The following is a 9455-nucleotide window of genomic DNA, read 5'->3' on the forward strand; positions in this document are numbered from 1 at the left end:
CTTTCTGTGGCCCTCCATCCCCCTAAACTCTTGAGAGATGAAGTTTCAAGTACCTCCAGTTTTTCATATCTGTGGCCTGAAGCAGAGGATAAAGTATTACTGTTGTCACTGAAAACTATCTGGAAAAGCTTTCTGGGACAGTGTCGTGCCATTTCAATGACCATGGAACAGTGTGAGTGTGAGAGCTTTCCTCTGCTACTGTATTTCCATGCCCTGCCTTAGCTGTTGTCTATTACTTTTGCTGTTCTCTTTCAATATTAGTTTAAAAAGCATTTGACAGGCTGCCAAGGTTACTGCTTGTCCTTGCTGCTCTGAAGGCCAAAAAGGTAAAACAATTCTCGTTCATTTGTTTTCCCAATTTTTTTAGCTCTTTTTTATTGTATTGGTTTTTCAGTAAGATTATGGGCTTTACTCCTGAGATCAAAGCAAGAAATAAAACTCTTCAATAACAGAGGTAATGCGGAAGGAACCTACTTCAGGAAAAGAAAAATCCTGCATTTCACAGTAACTATCTATCTTCTTGGTGTGATTTCACCATGTAATCAGGAGCTCCCTGTTCCTCAAGTAACACATCACAGTGCTCATTTTGCCTCAATCTCTTATTCTCAGATTTTCTTTCCTATTGCTTGCACCCACAAATGAGAACTCATGGCATTTATATGGATGTAACATGCTTAGATAACAAGCTGTCATTGTTCTCAGAGATCTGTGTTTGAGCTGTAACGATAGTCCTTGTCATGTTAGCATCTCAAAGACTATATTATGGGATTGCTTGTAATTCTTCAATATATCAGACTATCTGATCTCAATTAAATTACCAACTGCAATACAGGCCATGTGTAACACATGGAGACATCAAATCCTAGCTAAGAAGCCTATATTCTTTTTAGATAGTCTATTCTGTGTGTCTTTATTTTTTTTTTATTTATTTCACTGCAGCTTTATAATTAAACCTGTCTCTGACATCTTGGGAAAAAAAAAAAGAAAAATTGCCCTGTAGTTATGGCAAGTTGAATACTGTCATTTATTAGAAAAAGTTGCTGCAATGATAGCTGTGTTACACATCGTTTTTGCCCATCATTGTAATGTACAGTGTCTAGGGATCCTGAATCCATAGACTATTTGACCCAGTTGAGTGGATTGCCTTATTCAGTTGACAGCATGTATTACGTCATGGCCTATTTGTGAATTTTATTTTAAGGATTGTTGGTCTGGTTGCCTTCAACAGTTCTTTCTGTCAAGTCAATGAAAGCTTTTGAGATTTTGCTGCTTTATTTGTGTGTCATGACTTAATTTTTCATATATATTAAAAAAACTAATGAATCGCATGTGCATAGTACAGCAGTAATACAGTATATGTAGACATCTGTACTATAGAATTACAAATTTAAATGCTCAAAAATGAGTAATAGTGCTTAAAGGCTAATTGCATGTAAGTTGAGCACTCTAGGGTTAGGAAGCATCAGGATTAAAATTCCTTCAAAGCAGGCAGGCATCTTCTGGGATTTTCAGATGGATCTAACCAGGTAAAGTGTCTAGGTTCTGTTGAAATGTAGCAAAACCAGGGCCTAAACCATAATGTACTTTTGAAAGTCCAGCCAGGGACTGATCTGTATTTTTGGATATCTGTATACTTTTGAAAGTAACTGGTAGGTGGGAAGCCTGTATTTAACTGGAAGTTAATGGGATTTAGCTATTAGTGATTTTGTATTAGTATTAAGCACTATATAAGTCTAAAAAAATAATTTTGAAGTACTAGGCCGCTTGTCAGAAAAGTGGGTTTTGTTCAGATGTTTAGGGGATTTTCTCTAGAACCCAAACCTGAAAAAAGTTAATTGGAGTGACTCAAAGTACATAAAGTTTTTAAGCTCTTCCAGCAGTGAGGCACATCAGTACAAAACTGTCAGGTATATAATGCTCTTAAGAAAATAAAAACCAGGTATTTTTTTGCTTTTGAATGATTAAATAAAAAAAATTCAGGCTAAGCATGAATTTCCCTCTTTTTCAGTACTGAGCCAAATCTTTACTCTTTGAAGATGTCAACAAAACCACTTCAAAGTACCTCTGCCTCACACAATGTATTTTTTGGGAATTGCTTAAAGGAAGAGAGTAACATAACTTGGTGTTATAAGGTGAGTAATTAAGAAATTAGAAAAGAGATAAATTAATGTGCTGTCCATGAAATTATTCTGATAATTGTTCTATTTGTAACTAGTTTAATCTGACAATAATACTGAGAAGCTGTGGCTTTTTAAACCGTCCTTTGTTTGGGGGAATAGTTTAATTTTTGGACATGATTCATTTGCATCTATGTTTTTCTAGGGTTTTTTTGCTAAACTTTGAATGAGCCACTGACTTGTGCAACTAGATACATTAACATGGAAGACAACGTACTCCATTTTAAAAGGAAGAATGGAGGGCCAGGTTGAATGTGTGCTGTTCCAAAGTTAATGGTTGCACAATGTATCTAACTGCATTATTATTGTAGTCTCAGCAACATTTGAGCTGTCCAGAATTCTTTGGAATGTAGATCAGTTCTGAGGTATGAAAGAGGGTGACTACACTCGGTATTTTGCTATTGATGCACCTTTCAAATAAAATGTGTATGCTGTACCTCCATGCTCTGAAGATTAAAGACCTCAAATATGGAGTATTATAGACTGACCTTGAGTCTCCTGTGCCAAAATTCCCTTTTTCTCACACCAGTGTGCTTTGCTGCATATATTAACTTGTGGAAAATCTTATAATGGAAGATAATATTCTTCCTGTTACTATGACTTTAAGTCTTGTGCCAGGTAATTCCTAGCCAATGTGTTATTATGGTGACTCCTTTGTTCCAAGGAACAAACTTCTAATGAGTGGGAGGGAGAAAAACTTCAGTCTTAATGCTATATTTTCCAACTATCAGAAGCATTTCTGATTCTTAACTGTTGCTGGAATTAAAATTCTGACCAACTTTCACTTCAATTCATGGTACTTAGACAAAAATACTCTAAGTAATTTAGCAACTATAAATTTTTTCCTAGAATGTTGTACAGTTGTAGGAATGCCAAGAATTTGTTGAACTTAAACAAAATGTAATCACGTACTAAACTTTTCTGTGGCAATTTCAAGAGACAGCTTTATAAAGTTTTGCTCTCCTTCTTCTTTTAATTTTTATACAAGTGATGACAACAGTCGATGCTGAAGCAGTACAGCAGCAGAGGTCTAGAGGAACACACAGGAATAGTCCCATTTAGATTTCAAATGATTGTTCAAGTTCTTAACCTTTGTCATGTTTCTCCTTCAATTACAGGTCTATACACTGTCATCTGTATCTTTGTAATTGTACTGTGGAGGTGATCCTAAAATGCTGTCCTTTATGGCAAAACAGTATTACAAATAACAAATTACTGATCTTGGTATATGCCAAAACGTGTATATCTCTAGCATTAGGAAAACTCTGAGAGAGGAATTGTGTTCATGCCCTTGAGGTTGCTAAATATCAGAAGGATAGAAGTATTGGAAAAGTGTTTCAGTTGAAAAATGGAGGGTTTGGTTAGTTAGTGTCCTGTTGACCAGGGTTCTCACATGGACTTCCGCTGTACAGGTAGGTGACCTAAGCATCCTACCTACTGGCTGATGGAGTCTGAGCCTGACTTTCTGCATTTCTTCTAGGATGTTCCATTTTGTTAATATCCGTTCAGTCAGTAGTTTAGCCTTGGCTTCCCACATCCAAGTTGACTGCACTAGCTCCCTCGTTTATGTAGTCAGACCTATTATTTCCATTACTGAATATTGGTTATTTGTGCAAAGGGGAACATTCCAGTAGAAAACATTGCACAGGTGTCAACCAAAAGAATCTGAATCCAGCAAAGGAGGGTCCTGAAGCTCTTGTTCCTGTTTAGATCAAATATCTGCTGGACTTTGTGCTGAAATTGATATTGTCATGAAGATACCTGGGCTGGACCTGGGAATTTCCTTTCGGAATTGATAGACACAAAAATTCTTGATCAACTTTACTAGTCAGAAAAAAAAATAATGTCAAATGACAAGTAGGAAAAAAAGCAGTGTTTTATGTTGCTTGCATTTAGTGCTTTCTTTCTGAGATATTACCAAAAAACCAGACCAACTTGTTTGAGAACTGCTAACCTGAAAATGTTGATTTGCCTGGGAAGGGAGGCTGTAATCTTCAGAAGTCACTAGTCCTGGAAACACAGATTTTAATCCTTGTATTGCTGGATATTTTTTCCCTCTGTAAAGTGGGGGAAATGATCATCGTTAGAAGCAAATTCACAATTTAAAACGGCAAATTATGGTGTTGCTACTTAAACACTTAACCATTTGCCATAGAGAATTCTATTGCACTTAAATTAGTATAGTGATAAATATTAAGCTAATATTGCTTGGTTATAGACAGCAGATTAATACAGTCAATCCACTCAGTGGGAAATGCAAAGGACAAATGCTCTACTGGCTTAGATGACTTTGAGGTGTTTTCACTAGTCCTTTTAATTGCGATCTCTCTGTGTGTATGTATAAAATGTGATTTTTCCTATATGCAATTTTGTTTTGGTAAAGGCTGTTTTCCTACTAATCTCATTTTGCATCATCTTTGTTTTCTAGAGTTTCCTAAAAATCAGCTGATTTTTACACAGTTGCTATTTAAAATCATATGGCAAAAACATTTAAAAGTTATCAACAGAAAGTGGAACACATCCCGCTGGATTTTGTTACACTATTCAAAAAGCCTTCCTGCAGTTTTGGCCTCTTCTGTAGCGGATGCGTAGCATAGCAAAAGAAGAAAACATTTAGCAATATCTTTGTTAAATATTTTTCACAGAATCTTGTATGCATCATGCAGGAATGACTGTGACGAATGCATGGGGAACACAGCCATCATTGTTTGCACAATGAAGCTTTTTATACTCTACAACTTGTAATTCTGTTGATCCAGTTCATTGCAGCTTTTTTGCCTCACCAAACTAATATTTGGGTTCAAATGTTCACCCTGATGTCATGGTCTGATATTTTTACCTCTCCCTTTCTCTTAATTTTATTGATTTTTTTCTAAGCCAAGCATTCCATAAACTAGTTATAGTAAGAAGGCTTATTGTGGAATGTGATATAATTGGCAACTGATTGTTGATGTAGGAGATTTATGTTGGCCTTATAGTAATAATTTCTTATAATTGGAAGCATATGTGATTTCTAGTGTCTAGACTTGGGAACTTTCCCAGGGAGGAGTTCCAGGTGGTTATCTAAGCATAATAGGCCAAATGGCTACCACTTAAAGGCTGCAGACATGGGAAATATGTAAATGTTGCTGGCAAATGCAATTATTTGATAAATTTAAGTTTATAAATTGCAGCATATCCATTTACATCTAATGGTTTGACCAGCTGATTTGTTTTATAGATTCATGTAGAATCAATGTTTAAAACTTGTAGTTTGCTTTCTCTTCATTGCTCCCTAAACTGAAATAATGTAAAATACAGAAGTTCTTGATACGCCTGGGTGTCAAAAAGCTTTTAACTATATCATATGTCTAATTTAGCTACATTAATGTATGAATGCTTACCTTGAAATAGCAAAGAGTTACATTTTCATATTTATTAAATTAATTATGTGAAATTTGGTATAGTTAAGTTACCTTGAATTTTGCCTTCATTTGCTAGTATGCTAATTTCTGGAAGGATCTCAGAAAGGAAACATGTCTGGAAGTTGTACAGCCTACAAAACCACGTGGTGATTTGATGTTGTCCTGAATCTGGTTTGCCTTGAACACGCTCTGCACGTTAAAATGTCCCTGGAGAAGGAAAGCACAGTTGGCTATCCCAGCATGAATACTCTGCAAATATTGTTCTGGGACCTGCACAGCCTGTGAGTCACAATGAATATTTTCAGCTCTGGTTCTGACTGTACAATAGGAAATACAAAAGAAAATAAGTAATTTGCTGGGCCCTAACACAGTATGACTTGATCATTGTGGCTCGCACAGAGAACACAGAAGAGCTACACTAGGAAATGTGAAAAGTCCTCTCAATTCAGTTTTCATGTGCCAGATGCTTGTTTCTTGTTCTTCTTGTATTTTTTTTTAATCCTACCTGTTAAGATAGCAAAGAATGACATACGTTATCTGGCTCTGCAGCCAAGTGTGTGGTCCAAATTATTTTCACAGAATGCTTGACAAAGTCTGCTTGCTTGCTTGCCTGCCTCGATCATTCTTCTCAACTAATTAGAAAAGTCTGCCAAGCATTGTTGGGCTAAGGCACTAATTATTCCCAAACAAATGTTTCAATTTTGCACAAGTTAGGAAGCGTCTCTGTTTTAAATGACTACATGCTAAGATGCCAGAATAGTCAGACCAGTTTCATTTATCAATATGTCTGGAAGTCCCAGAGGACCAAAGAGATAAAACTATTTAAAAGCAAATGACCTTCTGCAGTCTTAGTTGCTGTTTTAGGAAATAATGCTGTAATACTTCTTTTTGTATATGTTAGTTTTTAATAAGAAGTAGGAGGTCTATTTTTCTTCTGGAAATGTTGTTCCTTATGATATTTCTGACTGCATTGGTCCTCAGGTTCTCTTGGTTTTGGCACCAAATTAAAGGAAGTTTTGTTATTAGTTATGCAAGACTGACCTATCTAATCCTTTCTCAGATTTTATACCCTGCTCATCACCACCCTTACTTGAGCATTAGAGAAGTTGGTCTCTGATGTCAATGAGACTGGAAAGTATTTCCCTGTAAAAATTCCATTTGAATTTGGCAATCAGAAGAAACCTGAATGGTTTAAAGGAGTTTTACAGCTTGTTTTCCAAGCAATGGCACTGTACTGGAACCTGAACTCCATGCTTCCCTACTCAGAAGTAGTTGAGAGGTTCCAGAATGGTGTCGTCCCACCTCTGATTCTGAAATGTTTAGGTCATACCGATTTATTTCTGACAACATTCACAGTCTGATAGTTTGGTGTGTCTCTAATGAGATATATGCCTCTGATCAGCTATATCTTTGCTAATATGGTATACTTCTGTCATTTGTCTTTCCCACTGTGTGCTCTTATCCCAAAAATTGCTCTGTAAGAAGCAGATAGATTGCCGTGTTCAGGAGTCTCTTTGGCTTCTGTTGGATTTGCCCATACATAACCAACAAAAATCAGAGTTTCCAAGAAATGTTTTCCTCTCCTGAAAGTAGGGAAGTAGCATGTTTTCAGAGAAATATTTTTTTTGTTATATTTCAAATATGACCAGAGAAATTCAACAACTTATTTCACAGAGGTAATTGCAGTGGTTTACTTTGAGCCAGCTCTAGAGTTTGTTTTGTAGGCGTGAGTTAGTTCAAAATTGTTGGATTAATTTTTTTAAAGCATATATTAAGGGCAAGGGAAAAATAAAAGAATTAAACCACCAGAATGGCAGGAGAACTTGGAGCATTTCACTACTTGATTAGTTTCCAGCAGCCACCTGTGCCAAGGAAGAAAATATGCCTAAATATTACAGTATTTGTATCTCCTTGAAAAGTTACTCATGCTAGGATAAATGGGCAGGCATAATGTGTATTTGAGTAATGGTTTATGTGTGTTTTGTTTTTAACCTCTCCTCTTCCTTCTTTTAGGGGAAAATATGGAACATGGTGCCTGGATACTTTGTATCATTAATTGCTTTTTGCCCTTATCTGCACCCACTGGCTTAATAGCAATCTGTCTGCATAGTGTGTGGTGTGTGCTTTTTTTCCCATGAATTTTGAGAAATTATATGTAAAAAGGAGATATACTACATGGGAAAATCTACTTAGTCTGAAAAGAGTTGGCTGTGGACAGTGCTGGCAGCTCCTGGAAATAGCTGCTTTGCAGGGGTACACACAGACAGATGATCTCAAGTGAAGACATTGCAAATAAAACATCTCTCAAAACATTCTCAAGTATGATGTAAGGCAACAAAAGATGAATGTGCTGTGAATCCCGGGGTGTTCCTCAAAGTTCAATCCATAGTCATGTCCCATGCAGCAAAGAAGGTTTTAAGATAATGGTGTTACATGTTTTTAAAGACTTCTTTTTCTGTTTTGTCCTTCTTTTCCTTCTTGTGCATTCAGTGCATTGTTATTTGCTAGATAATTATCAGTGCTGACGGTCCTTGGTGAGGACATGAACCTTCCCTGTGATGTCAATTTCCTAGTTTTAACTACAAAACACATGTTAGATGTACTAGGCTTTTGGTAGGCCTTCTTTGCTTTTTTGACATCTGAATGACTCTGCAGATTCAGTCCTCTTCTGAGGGTTGGAGCAAGAGTGAGGATCTGGATTTGTTCAAGTTGGTGTCTGTGCTCCAAGACCAGTAAGGACCTGGTGGCAGTGAGAATACCAGGTGTCATGGTTTTAGCTGGGATGGAGTTAATTTTCTTCACTGCAGCTGGCATAGTGCTGTGCTTTGGACGTAGTATGGAAATAATGTTGATAACACATGCATGTTTTGGTTGTTTCTGGGCAGTGCTTGTACTAGTCAAGGACTTTTCTAGCCTCCCATGCTCTGTCGGGTGCACAAGAAGCAGGGAGGGGAGGGGGCACAGCTAAGAGAGTGGATTCAAGCTGGCCAAAGAGGATATTCCATACCATGTGATGTCATGCCCAGTATGTTAACTGGGAGGAGCTAGCCGGGGGGAGGGGGGCAGCAATCACTGCTCAGGGATCGGCAGCAACAGTTGGTGGGTGGTGAGTGGCTGTATCATTTGTGTGTTGTTTTTTTTTCTTTTTCCCTTTTCCTTTTTATTATATTATCATTATTGTTTTTCTCATAATCATTATTATTATCATTATTGTTTTAATTATTAAACTGTTCTTATCTTAACCCACAAGTGTTTTCCTTTGCTCTTCTGATTCTCTCCCCCATCACACAGGGGTGGGGGGAGTGAGCGAGCAGCTGCGTGGTGTTTAGTTGCCAACTGGGGCTGAACCACAACACCAGGATACCTAGTCATGCAAGGACTGGCAACGAGTCCAGTATCCTCCTAGTGATGCAATACCTTTATGCCATGAAAGGATCACCCTGTAGGCATATAAACATCCCAGGTCCTCCTCCTCCCATTTTAAGAATGTTTTGCACACAAACCCACTGCCAAGCATTGGTAGCATAGCAGAGGATCCCATCCCATGCATCTGCCTCACCATGTTCATTCTTCAAATACATTTTGTGCATCCTCTATTCATATTTAGGAAGTGATAAAGACACAAAAGGGAAGGCTAAATTTTAACATAGTACTTCTCTCATAAAGGCTCATTTTTCATAAGTTAACAAAGAGATATACTCTGAAATCAGCTCTCTTTACAAATGAAGTATTAGGTGGAGCCCCTTATACTCTCTCATAAGCAAAAGGGATTTTCTGGGACTGATTCCATTGTCATTGATACTTTGGCATATTTACGTTGATTCTAAATGTTAGTCCCTGTACTTATCACAAGTTCTTCTCTTTTAATGAAAAT

The 9455-nt window shown here is 37.2% G+C and overlaps 1 long non-coding RNA gene across 1 annotated transcript in view; it reads left to right on the plus strand.

Moving 5' to 3' along the window:
• The window catches only part of LOC142059538 (uncharacterized), a 50981-nt gene extending 41795 nt beyond the window's left edge, over positions 1 to 9186 (plus strand). The window contains exons 2-4 of the long non-coding RNA XR_012661399.1: positions 2009 to 2132; positions 5658 to 5862; positions 7595 to 9186. This is a non-coding gene — a long non-coding RNA (uncharacterized LOC142059538). The remainder of the gene's footprint in view (positions 1 to 2008; positions 2133 to 5657; positions 5863 to 7594) is intronic.
• Positions 9187 to 9455: the final 269 nt, after the last annotated feature.

Source organism: Phalacrocorax aristotelis, chromosome 7 (genome assembly GCF_949628215.1).
Source record: "Phalacrocorax aristotelis chromosome 7, bGulAri2.1, whole genome shotgun sequence".
Classification (NCBI taxonomy): domain Eukaryota; kingdom Metazoa; phylum Chordata; class Aves; order Suliformes; family Phalacrocoracidae; genus Phalacrocorax; species Phalacrocorax aristotelis.